Genomic DNA, 21,045 nt, shown 5'->3' on the forward strand with positions numbered 1-21,045 from the left:
TAAACACTGATTTGGGTTATTTTCACCCCAAAAAATGTAGCATTATACATTTTGGCCTAAATTTATGAAGAATGATTATTTATTTGCAAAATGTTATAACAAAACGAAGAAGGTTTTCCAAATTTTTGGTCTTATTTTGTTTATTTATAAAAAATAAAATAAAAAAAACAGTGGTGAACAAATACCACCAAAAGAAAGCTCTTTTTGTGTGAAAAAAAAAATAAGATAAAAATGTAGTATGTGCACAGTGTTGCATGACCACGCAATTGTCATTCAAAGTGTGACAGCGCTGAAAGCTGCAAATTGGCCTGGGCAGGAAGGGGGTGTAAGTGCCCATTATTGAAGTGGATAAAGAAGAACTCTGAACAAAACGCTTTTTTATTTTAATTTTGTTTTTGTTTAGGCTTTATTTCGAATTTTTCCATATACAAAAAGTATCAACCATAAATTTTATATAATCTACATATATATTGGTGGTGTGAACAAAATGCTTTTAATGCTGCCTAGATTTTTTCATATAAACTATAAACAGTTAAATTCCAGTTTCTGAAGTTGGTATGGCTGCATAAGCCAATCAGCTGATCTCATAAACTGGAATGTCAAAGTTTATTTGTTTTTTGTGCCCGCCCTGCATTAAAGCAAGCATTGTTTACAGAAACCACTGCCAATAAACTATTATTAATCTTCTAAACATCTCTCAGGAGCATGATCAGGAATGAAGAACTCTGCTCCGCTCTGTCACCAGAGATCCAGCTATCCCCACGTTAGCTGTCACGCGGCCTCTCCTACAGAAGGGAGAAAGAAGGTGTAGCCGGGTTGTCAGTATTAGTTCATATATTAAGGCGGGTTTCTCCGCATCCAATTTGCATGACAGGAGACTGTGACCGGTGATCTGCCGATATGGTTCTTCCTATCGGTATGGTTCCGACCTTGACTGCGCAGGTACTTATACAGGTATCTGCACCCCCCTCCCCCTGAAAGGTGTCAAATGTGACACTGGAGGGGGGGAGGGTTCCGAAAAGCAGGGGGTTCACTTTTGGGTGAACCTCCGCTTTAACACATTGAGCACAATAATACATTCCATAATAAACTATTTGTTGAATTTCTTACCCCAGCACTTGCAGTTTACAACATTTAGCCCTCGTTTACACGATTTCGAAACCGCAGATCAGTGCGAATTGCACCTCTGATTTCATTGAGCCTCGTGACTTAATTTAACAGAATGCAAGTCACAATGAAATCCCAAAAAAGTTGTACAGAAATCTTTATCGAAGCCGCTGTGACTTGAGCCGCAAGGATTTGGATGGTTTAATTGCCAGCAATAGGGTGCAACTTGTCATGCGATCTTGAAATGTCAAATTGCATGACAAATCGCATCAGTGTGAAGCAGGGCTCAATGCAACGAGGTACGGATCGTTCAGTACTGTTTCTTTGAACGTAGTTTTCCCTGGAAAGAGTTAAAGCAGAACGTTGCTGCATCTGGACATCTGGGCACTACAAACCAAAAACATTCATTTTTTTATATTCAAGGCAAACTCCCCCATCCATCCATGCCTCTATCTTTATTCTATTGTGAAATCTCTTTGAAAAACAACTCGTTAGCATTTCTGGCCATGGCTATCTTACATAACATAGAAAAGTGGCGGCAGAAAAAGACCAAGTAGTCTATCGAGTCTGCCCTTTTTGAGTAAGGGCAAATGATTCATGTAGAATTTGCTTCCTGGAATCCATCTCCCCTAGCTCAAGCATGAATGCATGGGAGTGTGCTTAACTAAGAAAACCCCCTCCTCCTCTCCTGAAGACTCATGGGATATATGACATAATTTACCTAGGTAAGAAACCTAGAAGTAACTGAAGAAATAATAAAAAAAAAAGTTTAAAACAAGTGTAGCGCCCCCTTGCTGTTAGTGTGGGCGTTGCGCTGAAATTGGTGGGGAATGGGAGGATTGGTTTGCTCCTATTCATAATTTGTGGGGATTTGGGTTGTTGCCAAATTCGGAATCTGTCCTATGGGTCAGTCTGCGCTTCTGGGGGTGCGTTATCACCCCCTGGCGGCAGGTGGCGCTGGGGGGGATTCTGACGGACCCACCTTCCCCAGCAGCCAATCAGAGGAGTTCTGCACTCGTTGGGCATGCTGGGGGGGGATATATCTGGGGCAACCTGCCACTGTTCGCTGTTCTTCACTGAGGTTACGCACCATGCAGAGCCTCACCCTAATATTGAGAGGGGCCCCAGCGACTTGCTGAGTCCCAGCCTTCTGCTGTAAGGATCCTAAGCTGGGAGCTGTGCGATGGGGGATCGGCTCAAGGAGAACCTAGAACTAGAGGTTGTCCAGGAGGCCTAGACGAACCATCTGGGATCCGGTCACCACGCCGCATGACAGGTATGCCTAAGCTGTCAGTTGGTGACACAAAAAAATCTGAATTGACTGGGAGGATTCACTCATCCTGATCTCACATACCTCAAATTGATAAAGCCTGTACCAGAGGCTCTGAGTCAGGCCGGCGCTACAGGCCTGTTCCTCCCAGTGATCTTTAAGTGGCGCTCCGGCTGCCAGGCATGTGATAGTCGCCTGTTCGGGGGCACTTTACCCACCCTGATAGGGGTGGCAAAGAATTGAGTTACACTATTGCTAAGAGCAGGCTTGCTCTTTTTCACATCCAAGGCCTGATACTAAAGTTTCTCTACGCTCATCAACCTTTCTCTATTGTGTGCCATGTTGATGTTGGCCAAGTTGGGCCTTGGAATAAAGCATTGAAAACTCATTCTGTGTCTGGACACTTGCTTTTCATCTACACTCACGGGGCTGGATTCAGATAGGAGATACGTTGGCGTATCTCCTGATACGCCGTCGTATCTCTGAGTGCGGGCGGTCGTATCTATGCGCCTGATTCAGAGAATCAGTTACGCATAGATTTCCCTAAGATCCGACTGGTGTAAGTGTCTTACACCGTCGTATCTTAGGCTGCATATTCACGCTGGCCGCTAGGTGGCGCTTCCGTATAGTTACGCAAGGAATATGCAAATGAGCTAGATATGCCAATTCAGAAACGTACGTCCCGCCGGCGCATTTTTTTACGTAGTTTACGTTAGGCTTTTTTTTTCCATTTAAGTTTTTTATTGGAATTTTTATACATACAAAAGAGTGTCATACATCATTGAGACAAGTAAACATACAAGAGTGTAGGACATCATCGCATGATAACATTAATTTTTTTACAGCTTGAAGATAACTTGGATGCATGGTAGATACAGCAGATTAGTCGGCATCCTCAAACAGGTCTTATAACTAACTTTATAGGTCCCAACATGGGGAATTAGTTTTGGTGAATGATGCATAACAGAGGTACAATTGCAACAAGCAAAGGTGAGGCATCAAGCAGTAAAATGAGTACACGTTAGGCTTTTTTAGGCGTATAGTTACCCCTGCTATATGAGGCGTAGCTAATGTTAAGTATGGCCGTCGTTCCCGCGCCGAGTTTTGAAATTTTTACGTCGTTTGCGTAAGTCGTTCGCAAATACGGCTGTACGTCATTTACGTTCACGTCGAATCCAATATGTCCTTGCGGCGTAATTTGGAGCAATGTACACTGGGATATTTTACGGACAGCGAATGCGCCGTTCAAAAAATACGTCAAAAACGCGTGGTGAAGTAAAATTTAAATAAAACACGCCCCCAACATCCCCATTTGAATTAGGCAGGCTTACGCCGCCACACATACGTTACGCCGCCGTAAAAAAGGGCGCAAGTTCTTTCTGAATACAGAACTTGCGCCCAAAGTTGCAGCGGCGTAACGTATCAGAGATACGTTACGCCCGCAGAAAGATGCGCGCATCTTTCTGAATCCAGCCCACGGATGTCACCCCTAAACCAAGCCAAGAAGGTAACTCAGTAAGCCGATCCCAAACTAATCAGCGGCTCCTTCGGGGGTAGCGCTACACAAGTAAATATGATATACTTACCTATCTATTCACTAATGCTAGCAGCTTGAGGATTAAAAAGAATCAATCAATGTTGATTGAGTGAGTGAAGCTCCACTTTACCAGTGGGCAGTACTACCTGGAGCCAGGGGGAGGAGGAGGGAGGAAAAGAGTAGTGCCCTGCCATCCTAGGTTATAAGGCTGTGTCTTTCTATTGATGTACACAGTGTAATGAGACAAAGTTCTAGGCCCTGCGGTGCAAGAGTGGCTCCATAGGGAGATGCAAAAGAAAGGCGCCACCTTGAAACAGGAAGAATGGGGTAGCGGTCATGGCACTAACGTAAACTGGAACACAGGCAAGGATTAAAAGCTAAGGAAGCTGCATACTCAGTAAGGCTGGCCATACATGGTTTTAATTGGCCGGCTGAATATACCAAGTTGATCCAAGTTGTTGCAGAAAAGAAGTGATTACCTCAGCTGCTGAAAGTGCTTATCACTTTAAATACTATAATATATTCTGTTACAACTTTAACAATCACTATGTAACAGCATTCCAACAAAACGGTGATTGCGTGTTGTTTATACGCTACCAATCAGACAATTTGGCCCATTGTGTGTGAACAATGTGATCACTGTTTTGTTGGAATGCACACTGTGACGTATTATTGTTAAAGGGGTTGTAAAGGTTCGTTTTTTATTTTCTAAATAGGTTCCTTTAACCACTTCAATACCGGGCTTTAAAACCCACCTCCTTCCCGGGCCTAATCTGGCACTTCTTTCCTACATGTACAAATCATCATTCTTTTGCTAGAAAAATACTCAGAACCCCCAAACATTATATATGTTTTTTTAGCAGACACCATAGGCAACAAAACAGTAATGTTACCCCAATTTTTTGGTAAAATATGAAAGACGAGGTTACGCCGAGTAAATAGATACCTAACATGTCATGCTTTAAAATTGCGTACACTCATGGAATGGCGCCAAACTTCGTTACTTAAAAATCTCCATAGGCGACACTTTACATTTTTTACAGGTTACCAGTTTAGAGTTACAGAGGAGGTCTAGGGCTAGAATTGTTGCACATGCTCTAACGCACGCGGCGACACCTCATATGTGTGGTTTGAACGACGTTTACATACGTGGGCGGGACTTACGTGTGCGTACGCTTCTGAGCGCGAGCTACCGGGGACAGGGGCATTTTAATTTTTTTATTATTATTATTTATTTTTTATTTTACTTATTTATTTATTTTTTACACTTTTTTAAAAAAAAACATTTTTTCAATCGCTTTTATTCCTATTACAAGGAATGTAAACATCCCTTGTAATAGGAAATGTGTGTGACAGGTCCTCTTTAAGGATAGATGCGGGGTCAATAAGACCCCACATCTCTCCTCCAGGCTGGAAAGAATGAGATCATGAAAAAAAATTCACAGATCTCATTCAAACTAGCCGCAATTGCGGTTTGTTTACTTACGGGGACCCGGGCGTGACGTCATCACATCGCGCCCGGGCCTCCGACGGTCATAGAGATGACTGGTGACCATCTGGTCACCAGTCATCTCTATGGTAAACATCCGGTGGACGGCGATCATCTCTCACCGAACGAAGAAGCACCGGATGGCGGCGGGAGGGGGGGGATATCCGCTCCCGCCGCCTGTAAGAACGATCTAGCGGCAGAACCGCCGCTATGATCATTCTTACGGTGCGCAGGATCGCCGCTGCTAAAAAATGATATCTCAATGATGCCTCTGGGTGCAGGCATCATTGAGATATCCCCCCGCAAATCCCAGGACGTCATATGACGTCCACCCAGGATAACAGGTCCCCGTTTTGGACGTCATATGACGGCGTGCGGGTATTAAATGGTTAAGCCAGTGCATTGTTGGTTCACTTACCTTTTCCTTCAATTTCCCTTCTAAATGTTTTTTTTTCTTTATCTGAATTTCTCACTTCCTGTTTCTCCTCAGTAAGCTTGTCACCATCATCCATGGAGGTTAGTCAGCCAGAACAGCTTACTGAAGAGGAACAGGAAGTGAGAAATTCAGACAAAGAAAACAAAGAAAGAAAACATTTAGAAGGGAAATCGAAGGAAAAGGTAAGTGAACCAAAAATGCACTAGCTTAAAGGAACCTATTTAGAAAATAAGAAGCCATGGTTGTCACCCCAGGCTGCTCACCTGATACGGACTACAAACAGTTCCTTATCTTTTCATCTTCTTCAGCCCTCCAGTGACTCCAGAAACCTTATCCCCTACAGGACCACCACGTCTGCTACAGAGTCCCCCAAAGCAGCCCCTAGATGATTCCGTTTTTTTTGTCATTTAACCAGCGAGTTTAAAGAAAAAAAAAACTGACCTGATTCCCCCATTTACACATTTAAGGTTAATGGGAGAATCACTCCCGCTGAGCTATTGTAGTCGATCCATGTATGACCAGGTCCAGCTTTACCTACTACATACCCCCCCATAATGACACCCAGTCCTATCCAGAGCCTTTCAAATTTGTTGTACGTATGTGTCATTTCCAGGGCTGGTGCAAGGATTTTTGACACCCTAGGCGAAACCTAATTTTTCCGCCCACCTCCCTGGCTCCGCCCCTGACTCCACGCTGTTAGCCCTGCTCATGTGTAGCGCCTGGCTACTTTTGTGGCAGGTGCTGTTGTAACTTTAGAAGGGGGGTCAGAGAGTTAATTAACTCTGACCATGTTAATTTGGTTTAATTTAAGGCCTCTGTTCCAGCCCTGGCTGTGCTGTGTGCCTATCCTCCTGTCTGGGGACTTCAGTCACCCCCAGGCGGTAGGGGGGCAACAGTAAATTCAGGGTCGTGTGGATACTTCTCCTCGGCATCCAATCAGGAGGGTTGATCGCCTTGCTGTGCATGCTGGAGAGGAGTATTTAAGGGGCAGACGCCATTGGTGTGGGTCGTCGTCACCCCATGCCTTCCACCTGGGCAGTCGTCCCACCACCCCTGTGTGTGGCCCTCCTGGCCGGGGTGTGTGTGTTGCTGTGTTCCCAGCTTCGGAACCACGTTGGTCCGGAGCATTAATCTACCTAGTAGGCTCAGTAAGCCGACTGAGTCTACGAACCTACAAGTGGTCCTGTGCTGTCCGTCCAAAGTGGAGGAAGCCGGTCGATGAATAACCTGTCTGAGGGATACCGAGCACAAGGCTGGTGTCGCAGGAGAGGCCTACTCGCTCATTAGAGAACATTTCATACCCGAGAGGCTGGACGGTGGTCGCCTGTCAGTTACTGCTGCAATTGTAGCTATTTGAAGGAGATCCGGGTGCTGAATCCAGTTGAGAGGGATTTTGGATGGAAGTTATCTCCACCTTTAGGAGGGTCTGTGGCAGAGACTTTAACCTAAAGTGACACTCTGGCTGCTAGGCCGGTGAGAGAGGCCTATCCAGATGCACTGTACCCACTCTGACTAGAGTGGTGAAGAGATTTATCATTGGAAGCAGGACTGTTTCCACGCCAGTTAACCCTGAATTCGCCATTTCTCAATTCTTCTATCCCTTCGCCTTTCTACTATTTACTGTTTTTACCCGGCTGGGTAATAAAAGCCCAAAAAAGACATTGACTTTATTACAGCTCTCATCCAGTACCCTAGACGGCGAGAAGACAAGAGGTAACATGTCACCCAAATCAAACCAGCAGCTCCTTCGGGGGTAGTGCTGCACATGTATACAGTGGAGGTGGAGATTTTTGTGGCTCCTCTCCACCCATTTTTTCAGCCGTGGTCCGCAGGCCCACACCCACGCCTCTGGAACTCGCCTGAAGACAAATAATGACGGCACCGGCTCGCTACCTCAGGTAAAGCTTCATTTTCAAAGAATACCCAATCACATTATAAAACACCTCAAAGATAACACACTGCAAAAAAAAAATTCAAAATGTCCAAATCCACGAAACGTTCCCTTTAAAACAATTCACCTTGTGCAGCCAAATCATGTTGTGCAGTTTGGCACCCTTACAGGCTATACTAGGAAGGTACCGTAATCAGGGTGGGGATGATACAGTAAGCTAGAGTTTTGCGTTGCAGGTGTGCTACAGCCATTAAAGAAGGCAAGAAAAGGGGGGAGGGGAAGCGGCAAAAGGAAGTGATCTGATTTGAATTCATTGCATTTTACACAGTACAATGCGCCTATTGTCGGAGAAAACGGGTGGAAAAAATGACACAGTGAAACAAGTTTCAAAATTAGCCATGAAACAGCTTTTATGCATTACTTACAGAGTTTCACAAAAAAGGTCAGAATGTAGCAACACAAGGAACATCAAATATTTCACTTCGTTCTTAAAGGGGAACTGCAGTCTTTTTTCTTAAATCAGATTTTTTTTTTAAAGTGTCTTTGTCCTTCATTATACACCTGAAACTGATAACAGTCAAGTAGGGTTGGTATCAAGTTTATATCTATTAAACATCAGAAATAAAGCACCAGGCTAGTCCTACACGCTTAGATTTCCAAAGAGGCTGAATGAGAGAAATCAATTGGTTCCTCCAGCCACGATAAATATCATGGATGGAGGAATCTCCACTGACCACGGGATCTGCAGATGTGTAGATAAAAACTGTGTTTTCATACCGCGCTAAAATAATCACTATGATAATACATAAAGTGAAAAAAAATGGATATATAACAAAAAAAAGCCAATAATCCACCACCAAAGGTTGAATTAAACCCACACGAAGTGCTGATAAATCCTCTAATGCCGCGTACACACGGACGTTTTTTGTGATGAAAAAAAACATCATTTTTTAGCATGGAAAAAAACGACGTTTTTCAAACTTCATTTTAAAAAACGACATTGCCTACACACCATCGTTTTTTCAAAATGCTCTAGCAAATAGCGGTTACGTTCAGCACGTACGGCAAAACTCTGTTTCATTCAAGCTTGCGTCATAACTTGCTTCTGAGCATGCGCGGGTTTAAAAACGTTGTTTTAAACGTCGTTTTAGCTACACACAGTAATTTTTTATGACACAAAAAACGACGTTTTGAAAAACGACATAAAAAATTGAAGCATGCTCGAATTTTTTTTTTGTCGTCTTTCAGAAGACATAAAACAACGTTTTCCCCACACACGGTCATTTTAAATTACGTTTTTAAAAATGTAGTTTTTTTTCATCACAAAAAAAACGACCATGTGTACGCGGCATTAGAATATCAAGAGTGACAAAAAAAGTTGTGAAGTTCTAATTCCTCTGTGTGGGGGAGTTACAAGCACCGATCACCGTTGATTTTAAAGCAGCTGAAAGCTGCGGGGGGGGGGGGTGAAGAGAGAAGCAGAGAAATTACCGTATTTATCGCGGTATAACGCGCTCTGGCGTATAACGCGCACCCCCAAAGTGGCCCCCAATCCTGTGGGAAAAAAAGATTTTTTGTTTTTTTGTACTTACAGTTTTGATGTCTTGCGCGGCGTCCATCTGCGGCCTCGTCGGGTCCGGCGTCCTTCTGCGGCTTCGGGTGTCCTCTTCGACGGGTCCGGCGTCCGTCTTCGGCGGGTCGGGTGTCCATCTTCGGCGGGTCCGGTGTCCATCTTCGGCGGGTCCGGTGTCCATCTTCGGCGGGTCCGGTGTCCATCTTCGGAGGGTGCGGCGTCCTCCCGCTCGTTTCCCGCCACGACTTTGAATACTGCGCCCGCATATAGCGAGCGCAGTACACTCGTGAATCTTCGGGCAGGCTCGGGCGCCTCTCGCACTGACGTCCTGTACGCTCAGGACGTCAGGACGTCATTACGAGAGGCGCCAAGACTGGCCGAAGATTCACGAGTGTACTGCGCTCGCTATATGCGGGCGCAGTATTCAAACTCATGGCGGGAAAGCGGGTATCGGCGTATATCGCGCACCCATGATTTTGCCCTGATTTTCAGGGCAAAATAGTGCGCGGTATACGCCGATAAATACGGTACTTTTAAATCTATACAGCGGTGATTGGTGCTTGTGACTTCCCCACGCACTGATCACCGCTGACTGCACAAGTATCGGGTAAAGCATGCCATAGTGACTTCAGCCTGTGTCCACAAAGAAGCAGTGCAGGAAACCGCATACAATTCGGGCAGGAATCGCACCTCATTCTTGTTCAAGTCACATATGATTCTTTGGCTGTGAAAAAAGCTGCGCTGCTTTTTTCACAGCCATTTGTATTTATGTCCATCTAACATATGAGTTGCAGCAGCTTGTTTTTTTGTTTTTCATCTGGTTATTTTTATTTTGTTATTTTTATGTTTTTTATTCATTCGTGGCTGGTCTCATACCATTTATGATTGAATTGACCAGCGCAGTATTTATTCCTATACACATATGATTCTTTGCAGTGTGATTTGAGCCCATTCATTTTGTATCGGTATCGGCAAGTACTTGACCACCTGCCTGCTGCTTATTTTTTGACTGTCCAATCACAGGCTGGGGGAGGGACAAGACATCTAATTGTTAATTAATTGTAGAAGAGAAAAATCAGGTGTCCTACTTTGCCAGACAGGGATGTGCTATGTGAGAGAGCCGTGTAAATCTCATAACTGGATGGGCAGAAATACAAACCCAGGTACAGTAGCACCCTTAAATGTATATATTCGGCTTTTCGAAGCTTCAGTCATATGCTTAAATTTTGCAGTATTCTCTATATTCCATTTGAATCTAAGGCTCCTTTCACACGGACGGATAGAATGGTGCTTTTAGCTGTGGATTTTACCGCAGCCAGAAGCACACAATGCTTTCCTATGACACCCTTCACACACTGCGTTTAGCTGCGGTTTTGTGCGAATAGAAAAAATAGAATTAAATGCGTCCAGGTGCGATTTGGCGCAGCTATCGGCACATAACCACAGATAATCACAGTGCACTATGTCATGAAGCTTGAGGGGGAACTCCAAGCCAAATTTCAAATAAAAAAACGGTATGGGTTCCCCCCAAGAGCATACCAGGCCCTTGGGTCTGCTATGGATATTAAGGGGAACCTTAATATCCTTAATCCAAACCAGAACCCTTAACAGAGCACGCAGCTCTGGTCAGGAAAGTGGGTGGGGATGACCGAGTGCCCCCCCTCCTTAACCGTACCAGGCCGCATGCCCTCCCCCCACCCCAAAGCACTGTGTCCCCATGTTGATGAGGACAGGGCCTCTTCCCAACAACCCTGGCTGTTGGTTGTCGGGGTCTGCGAGCGGGGAGCTTATCAGAATCCGGGAGCCCCCAGATCCCGGCCCCCACACCCTAGGTGAATGAGTATGGGGTACACCGTACCCCTACCCATTCACCTGGAGAAAGAAAAAGTCATAAAAACACACTACACAAGTTTTAAAAGTCATTTATTAGGCAGCTCCGGGGGTCTTCTTCCGACTTCGGGGGTCTCTTTTTCTCCCCTCGTCTCCTTTTTCCTTCTGCCGGGCTTCTCCACTGTCTTCTTGCAGCTCTTTTACCAGCAGGGGCCCAGTCTTCTGACGTCTTCTTCCCTCTTCTTCGATGTTGACACATCGCTTCCTCCCGCTGTAATGCCGGGTGCGTGGCGCGCACCGATTTATATAGGCCTCTTGTGACGTCACAGTCCCATCATGCTCCGGGTGGTGATGACATAAGGGGGCGGATATCACCCAGTGACCCCGCCCCCTTATGTCGTCACCACCCGGAGCATTGAAATTTGGCGTAGAGTTCCCCCTCAAGATTCATACCATACACAGTGCTTGGTATTGGCAGGGATCCAAGTCAGATCCCCATTCAATATCGTGCCGCGGCTAAACGCAACCGCAGCTAATTGCACTGTACAAATGCAGCTGATCGCTGTGCCTAGAGTCTTGAATTTCATCTGAAAAAAAACTGCTTTTAACTGTGGCAGAACAGCCATCCGTGTAAAAGGGGCCTAAGGCTGCCTTTACACGGGCAACAGTTTAAAACACCCACTAAAAACCAGTCCACGGTGGATCAGTTTTTTTTTTCGAGGTTGGGAAGCAATGGCTTTCACACATTCAGGTGATCATGCACTTTCTGATTCTTTTTTTTTTTTTTCAGCAGAAATAGAATTTTGTATTGAGAAGTTGTTCTGAAATTGGCGTACGTGTACAGTCTCCGTCGGCTGCTATATCCGCCTGCAGGTGGGTGGTCGGGTGAGGTAAGAATGCCCCCGGCTGCCCATGTGATAGAGCCCCATGCAAACTCAGAGCACATGTGTCCATTTCCAACACTTTGAACTGATATTTTTTTTTTAGGATGAAGAGAAAGCGAAGCGATGGGAAAGGCTGGGAGTTTTTGTCTGTTTTCGGTGACCATGAGCGAACATTTTCAGTGTGTTTAGACAGTTACGTTGTTTGTTTGGAGCAGTTTGTTTAGACGCCACTGGAAAACAAGTGCCTGGCCTTCCAGATGTTCCATACCACAGTATAAACAGAACACGCAGCAGATCATGTCCAGCTATTGCTATTCATAGCTGACTTGTCTGTAGACATATAATTACTATGGACTGCAGGCGTGCAGCCCTGAGCACCCATGATCCTCAGCTAGCAAAGGGATCATTTTACCTTTCTTTCTCTTCATATTATGGAAGAAATGCAGTGATGCTGCAATAATGCAATCCCTAACGCCCCCCATTCAGATCTCACGTGGTGGGAACGAGCGTTCCTGCTTGTGATTTTGTAAGAGCGTTTTACACAAACTAACGACATCCACCAACGTGTTAAACTAACGACATCCGAACCCCCCGGACGGACGGGAAAGGCACGATTGGCCAGTGTGTCCTGAGATACGATTGGAAGTCCTAATGCCGCGTACACAAGATCGGAAATTCCGACAAGAAAAGTTCGATGTGAGCTTTTGGTCGGAAATTCCGACCGTGTGTAGGCTCCATCTGACTTTTTCTGTCGGAATTTCCGACAGCAAAAATTTGAGAGCTGGTTCTCAATTTTTCCGACAAGAAAAGTTCTTGTCGGAAATTCCGATCGTCTGTATGCAATTCCGACGCGCAAAAAAAACACGTATGCTTGGAATCAATTCAACGCATGCTCGGAATCATTGAACTTAATTTTTCTCGGCTCGTTGTAGTGTTGTACGTCACCGTGTTCTTGACGGTTGGAATTTTGTGTGACCGTGTGTATGCAACACAAGTTTGAGCCAACATTCCATCGGAAAAAAAATCCATGGTTTTCTTGTCGGAATTTCTGATCGTGTGAACGCGGCATAAGACTCCTTGTTCAATCGGGTCTCAAGAGCTGCTTCCTGATTGGCCGGGAGGAAAATCAGGGAGACAATGGCGAATATTAATTCACTATTGTCACACAACTGTGTGGGCTCAGGGCGCAGTGCTCTGCGCCCCGGGCCCACCCTTTTTTAAAGCCAATTAGAGCCTCAAGCTCTAATCATGTGCATACAAAAAAAACAAAAAACATTGGAATCCATGCGTCCGGCACCCCGCATGTAGATTAGGGACCGGGCGCGTGGATTAGATGGAAGGGAAGCCACTGGTTTTACATGTATGTAGGGGTGGTGCAGCGTGGTGCCGAGGCAATAACTCACACAGTCAGGTGCAATAGAAAACGTGAATTGAAGTAATGCAGTTCATAATAAACTCGGTTGTGAGGCTACCCAGCTGGGTGCACTCAGTTTCCATCAATGAGAAAGAAGCAGACTCCAGCTGGACTGACAACATCTGTTGAGAGGAGACAGAATCGTGCTCAATCGGGAAGGTGTCCAGAAGAGATACGACCCTACCCTTTTCCTGCTCGTCAACAACTAACTTACATTCACATATGTGGTATCACTGCAAACATCAGGAGCAGGAGAATTATTTTTGGGTTGTTCTTTGGTGGTAAATTATGATAATAGCAAGAAATATACAGCTAAATTAAATATAAATATATATATTTCTGTTTTGGGACAGTTTTAATTTAATAATAAGAAATCAGAAGATATCCATTACCTTTTACAACCAAATGAAAGCCCAATTTGTAGTGAAAAAAAAAGGTATAATCCACCTGGCTACACAAAGTTGTGCACAGTCTATTGCATTAGGGCAGGGGTGGTCAACCAGTGGCCCGGGGGCCACATGTGGCCCGCGGAGCCCTCTGATGTGGCCCTCAACCTCCTGCTCTGGAATGGTGGGTTGGCAAGCCCAGATCGCAGGTTGCGACCCGCCATACCACAGCATCAGTGTTGTAAATGAAGCTGGTGGTAGAGGAAGAAAGTGGCTGCGGAGCAGAACCCCATAAGCCGATGCTTCCTCTACAGCCTCGGCTTTTGCCACAGGCGGAGTCTATGGCAAAGTTCAGCTAACCCGCAGGATAGACACAGGTGCACTACGTTGCACCCGCGGTGTGGGTAAACCGCAGCACATCAGTGTGAAAGCAGCCTTAGGCCCTTTTTTACACGACCAGCCCAACCAAATGGGACCCTCAATTCACCTCTACAGAGCGACAAATGTCCGCTTACCCCGCCTACCACCAATCTGAAAAACAGAGGGGAATTCGTCCCCTTCCATCTGGGCGGATCGGAGGGCCTATAGAGTATCCGTGATCTGTCATCCGCCCGCTCCGCTCATTGTGGCCCTCGACTGGTTACCAAGTTGCTTAAGTGGCCCTCGCTCTTCAAAAGGTTGGGCACCCCTGCATTAGGGTGTGCACTCCAAGTCTCAAACATATTTGCGTGTGTGTGCATATGTATATATACTGATGGTGTCCGTAGAGCAGAGATTGGTGTCAGTAGAGCAGTGGACGGTGTCAGTAGTGTGGAGATTGGTGTCAGTAGGGCAGTGAAGGGTGTCAATAGGACAGAGATTGGTGTCAGTAGGGCAGTGGATGGTGTCAGAGCAGTGGATGGTGTCAGTAGGGCAGAGATTGGTGTCAGTAAAGCAGTGTATGGTGTGTATGGGACAGAGAATGGTGTCAGTAGGGCAGTGGATGGTGTCAGTATGACAGAGATTGGTGTCAGTAAAGCAGTGGACGGTGTCAATGGGACATAGAATGGTGTCAGTAGGGCAGTGGATGGTGTCAGTAGGGCATAGGTTGGTGTCAGTAGGGCAGTGGATGGTGTCAGTAGGGCAGAGATTGGTGTCAGTAAAGCAGTGAACGGTGTCAATGGGACAGAGAATGGTGACAGTAGGGCAGTGGAATGTGTCAGAAGTTTATATTTTTATATTTTTACAATTTTTTTAGAAAGGCCCTTTAAGGGGCTTTGGTGAAATATCAGGGGTCTAAACAGGGGGAATCTGCACCAGACAGGGTGATTATGGTGCGCCCTGGCACACCCTGTGCACACGCCTATGGTTGTGACGATATGGACAGTTTTACTAACACATGTCAAAGTTGCAAAATTGAGCTTAGATTTTTAGATTTGTTTTACCCTTGGGTGTGAAGGGGTTAAACGCTGCCTGCTTCCATATGAATCTTAGGTCTGGAGCAGCATATCTGTAGGAGAAACTGCCTATAAGAATGAAAACCATTTACACGCTCTGTAAATCACAAGTCTTTGAACACGCCATTTAAAGCGGGAGTTCCGTGGGGAAACTTTTTTTTTTTTTTTTTTAGGTGCATCCACCGCTCTTCATATAATTAAGTTTGTACTCACGTGTCTCATTTTTGTATCCCTCCGCATCGACATTCGGCCTTAGAGAATAATTTATAAAAAAGTGTCCTGTATGGATCCATCTTGCTTGTGGGCACTATGAAGCCCACAAGCAAATACTTCCGGGAAACTGGGGCAGATCACGCAATAGTTCTTCTTGTTAGGTACAGAATCGTCTCCTGGGCAGCGTCACGCTGTGCTCCCAGGAGACCCTTGGGCGATCGGAGATAAACCGACACGCCCACTCCCACGGGAGGTGAACCAGGAAGTGCCTCCTTCGGACAAGACAAACACGGTATGGCATTATTATATACATTTTTGCATAGCCAACTTTAAAGTGTAAGTAAACCCTCCTATTGTTTTCAGCCAAGGAAGCTGCCATCTTGGCCTCTGTTTAATCTGCAACTGCCACGATGCTGCACATGTGATCAGTTATGAAACCAACCATTGGATGGTTTAACAGTTTGGTTGAGAGCACAAGCAAATGTGATATCTAGAATTTCCGGCATGCCGGGAATGTTAACTGTTTTTTTTAAACTATCAAATAGATAGGTTTACTTCTGCTTTAAGTATATACACTGAGATCCGGGGCCTCTAACCCCGCTGTTCGACAACCCTGCCCTCCCGGAGAGTAGGTCGACCCAAACCATAGACGACTATGACAGAGCTTCCTGGCCAACCGCCTGAAGCTTTGTAAATACTTCCTCTGGGACCTTCGCCATGCCTGCGCCTTCTACACCCTCCCGAGTAACTTGGCTCACCCGGCTACATCTGACAGCCTACTGCAAATCACTCCGCGACACTGGTCAGATCCATAGACCCCTGACGGGCTTCGAGCAGCTTTTCTCGCTCCCGGATACCCCACGACACACTCTCTCCCAGATTTACAAGCTGATCTTGGAACACACCCACGACTCCTTACCCAGGTTTACTGCAGCTTGGTCGGAGGACCTTGGTAGAGACATTAGCGAGGCAGATTGGCGCAAAGCCTTTTTCTACACCCACAAGTCTTCTATCTCGAGCTATGCTCAAGAAAAGAATTATAAAGTATTGTCTAGGTGGTACCGTGTTCCAGTCACCCTCAGGGTCATGTTCCCATCCGCTCCTGACTCTTGCTGGAGATGCGACCTTGCCACAGGTACGTACTGTCATATCTGGTGGGAGTGTGATTTAATCCGCCCTTTCTGGGATTCAATTTTTCAGATGTATGCAGATCTCTATGACAAACCACTTGCTCCCTCCCCCTTCATAGCCCTCCTTTCCATCCTCCCAGGCTCCCTTAAATTCCAAAAGCACACCCTCTTGAAATTCTGTTTGAGCGCGGGCAGACAACTGGTCTCCAGGCATTGGAAATCCCCTACCCCCCCAATCCCAGCCGAATGGGTATGTGAGATGAACAATATTATGCTTATGGAGGAGCTGCAGGCCAAGTCCCTTGACACCCATGCTAAATTCTCCTTCACCTGGGATATATGGAGGCATTACTCTACCTCAGACAAGCTTAAATCCAGGCTGAACCCAGCCTAACTCCCTCTTCACCTGTTGCGTCCCGGCCCACCCCACCTCCTAGGTTGTGGAGGACTGCCACGGAGAGGAGCACGCCGCTCCCCCTCCCCCTTCGTTCCTTCTCTGCCCCTCTCTTTACTTAACTTCTCTATCTATCTCTATTTATTTTTCCCTTTTGTATCCCGGCCCTCCCCCAGGGCCATTCAAGCGGACCATACCGTTCTTTCATTAGTCTCCCACCGGCTTGGTACACTAACCCGAACCTCGGGGTACGGTACATTCCCCATGCTGTCTAATTGCCCCCTGCATCCCAGCCCTGACTTTATTAATGTACTAGATATTACTGCCCTGGCTCCTGGCCGCAGCAGGCTCCCAGAGGGGCGGCCAGGCCACGGGTAGTCTCTGCCCGATGCTGGACTGCATTGCCTATATATGTTTGTACCATCAAAGTGCCTACTTAACATCTGTTTGTACCTTTTTGCTTATTTGGTATGACAATGTAACTGTTTACTGTTTTCTTTTTTGTTTCTACTTTTATTGATCGAGTCACACTTTGTTGGGTGCTTGACCTGGTTGATACTGTTATGTCTGTCTAAAAATTGACAATAAAAACTTATTGAACCTAAGTATATACACTGAGCCGGTGTGATTAAGCAAGACTTTGAAATTAGGGTGAACCTCCGCTTTAACAAGAAAACAGCACAGACTGACACAGTATCATGTGAGCAGGCCCAGTCATATGTTTATGGTTATAGTATGGAACATTTCAGAAACCATTTTCCATTCTATAAAATCATGTGTCTATGACTGGCTATAGTCACAATCCCATTCTCCGAGCACCATTTATATATCTTTGAGTTCTACACCCCTTTTTCTCTCATGTTATATACCGTAATTGCTTGTATACTGAGGGGGTTTTTATTTTTATCAATCACCTGACTGGCCACTGGCACTTGCCTATGGTCAGATTTTTCAACTCTTGTGGCGGACCGTCCGAACCCTTGAAAATATAAACATTCTGCTGTACTTAGTTAACCACTTGCGTACAGCCCACCGCCCTTTTACTGCAGTAGGGCGGCCCCATTGCGCTGGATCGCGTACATGCAAGTGTATACGTATATCATTTATATAATAAAAAAAATACAATAAAAAAATACAGTGGTGATCAAATACCACCAAAAGAAAGCTTTATTTGTGTGAAAAAAATGATATAAAATTAATTTGGATGTGCGCTAGACATGTGCAGAATGAAAACATTTGTTTTGCTTTGTTATTAACATAAATTTGTTTAGTTAAATTTGTTTTCGGGATTTGTTTCATTAATTCGTTTTCGAATCGATTTAAAAAGTTTTCGAATTCAAATAGTTTTTCAATTTTCCAAAAAGAATAAAGTAGAATAAAAAAATAAAATAAAGGGATTTTTATATACAGCTTACCTGTAAAATCCTTTTCTTGAAGTACATCATGGGACACAGAGCGGCATAGTCATTACCATACGGGTTATATGGAGTACCTTCAGGTGATGGACACTGGCAATCTCAAACAGGAAGTCCCCTCCCTATATAACCCCCTCCCATAGAGGGAGTACCTCAGTTTTGTAGCAAGCAGTATGCCTCCCAAAACCTTCCCCATAAGAGGGGTGGGGGCTCTGTGTCCCGTGATGTACTTCAAGAAAAGGACTTTACAGGTAAGCTGTATATAAAAATCCCTTTTTCTTTATCGTACATCACGGGACACAGAGCAGCATAGTCATTGCTATACGGGATGTCCGAAAGCAATGCTTTAATGAGGGGAGGGAGACATCTCAACCAATAAGACTTAATTCAGAAATAAACTATTTAAATCATAATAAATCCAACCAAAATTAATTAATTAATTCATTAATTAACCAAGGGTGCCCCAGATCCCGAGGATCTCAAATCGCAGCCTGCAGCACTGCCTGCCCAAAGGCTGCATCGGCCCTCCTTCTAACATCCAATTGGTAAAACTTTGTGAACGTGTGGACCGATGACCAGGTCGCCACCTTGCAAACCTGAGCCATAGAGATCTGTTGGTGTGCTGCCCAGGAGGCGCTCATGGCCCTAGTAGAATGGGCCTTAATTGATAAAGGAGGGGGCAACCCCTTCAAGCCGTAGGCCTGACTGATTAACTGTTTAATCCATCCAGCGATGGTAGCTTTTGCTGCCGCCTGACCCATCTTTGGCCCCTCCGGCTGGATGAACAATATATCCATCTTTCGAATCTTTTCTGTAGCCTTAAGGTAGGACTTCATGGCCCTGATAATATCCAAGGTATGCAGCAAGCCCTCCTTTCTAGAAGTGGGCTTTGGAAAGAAGGATGGTAGGATCAAATCCTGGTTTAAGTGAAAACTGGACACAACCTTTGGCAGAAAAGACGGATGCGGACGGAGAACCACCCTGTCCTTATGCAGAATGAGGTATGGTTCTCTACAAGACAAGGCTGCCAGCTCAGACACTCTTCTAGCAGAGGCCATAGCAACCAAAAACACTAACTTTCTAGTTAGTAATACTAACGGAACCTCAGCCAGGGGCTCAAAGGGCTGCTTCTGCAGAGCTGACAACACAAGATTTAAGTCCCATGGACAAAGCAGTGATTTGATAAGGGGATTAATGCATAAGACCCCCTGCAAAAAAGTCTTAACTAGAGAGTGAGTAGCCAAAGGCCTCTGAAACCACACTGACAAGGCTGAAATCTGTCCCTTGATAGTGCTTAAGGCCAAGTTTTTGTCCACTCCTAGCTGTAGGAAACGTAACACTCTGTCAATGGTGTACTTGCGGGGGTGCCATCTTTGGGACTCACACCAGACTACGTAGGCCCTCCAAACTCTGTAATAAATTACCCTGGAGACCGGCTTTCTAGCCTTAATCAAAGTAGAAATTACCTGGCTGGACAGGCCTCTACCCTTGAGAATCAGGGATTCAGCCGCCAAGCCATCAAATTTAGATGCCGTAAGGCAGGGTGGAGGATCGGGCCTTGAGAGAGTAGGTCTGGACGCAGCGGAAGGGTCCACGGCTCTCCCACTGACATTCTCACGATTAGTGAGTACCATGACCTCCGAGGCCATGCTGGGGCTGCCAGAATCACTGGTCTGCTCTCTACCCTGATCCTGCGCAGCAGGCGGGGCAGTAATTGTAACGGGGGAAAAGCATACAGTAGATTGAACTGATGCCAAGGGCAAACTAACGCATCGGTTCCACAGGCCAGAGGATCCCTTGTCCGGGACATGAACCTGTTCAGCTTCTTGTTGAATCTTGATGCCATGATATCTACATCCGGGAAACCCCATTTCTGGCAGATTTCTTGAAAGACTTGGGGATGGAGAGACCATTCCCCTGGAACCAGTTGCTGACGACTTAAGAAGTCCGCCTGTAAGTTGTCCACTCCGGGAATAAAGATTGCCGAGATGCATGGCACATGCGCCTCTGCCCATAGAAAAATTAAGTTCACCTCCCTTTGGGCGGCTCGACTCCTCGTGCCTCCCTGATGGTTTATATATGCCACCGCTGTGGCATTGTCGGACTGCACTCTCACCGGAGACCCTCGTAGCTTGGGTGTCCATGCCTTCAAGGCTAACCGTGCAGCTCTGATTTCCAAGACATTGATGGGCAGTAGTCTCTCTGACTCCGCCCAAGTCCCCTGCTGAGTGTGCCTGTCCAAGACCGCTCCCCAGCCTTTTAGACTGGCATCTGTGGTCACTATCTTCCAGATTATGGGACTGAAAGATTTTCCCTTCAGAAGATTCTGAGGGTTTAGCCACCAGCAGAGACTTTGACAAATTTTTGACGAGAGGGTCAAAGGAAGATCCAGGGCTTGTGGCTTTTTGCTCCAAGCCGACAAAATGGCTGCCTGTAGAACTCGCGTGTGAACCTAAGCATAAGGCACTGCCTCGAAAGTGGCTACCAGTTTGCCCAGTAATCGCATACATAAGCGAATGGACGGTTCTTTTTTGCCCAGAACCAACTGGATTAATTCTTTGATACCTTTGACCTTTGCTAAAGGTAAGAACACTCTCTGCTGTTCCGTGTGTAGCAGCATGCCGAGGTATTCCAACCGTT

This window comes from Rana temporaria, chromosome 3, assembly GCF_905171775.1.
Source record: "Rana temporaria chromosome 3, aRanTem1.1, whole genome shotgun sequence".
NCBI lineage: Eukaryota > Metazoa > Chordata > Amphibia > Anura > Ranidae > Rana > Rana temporaria.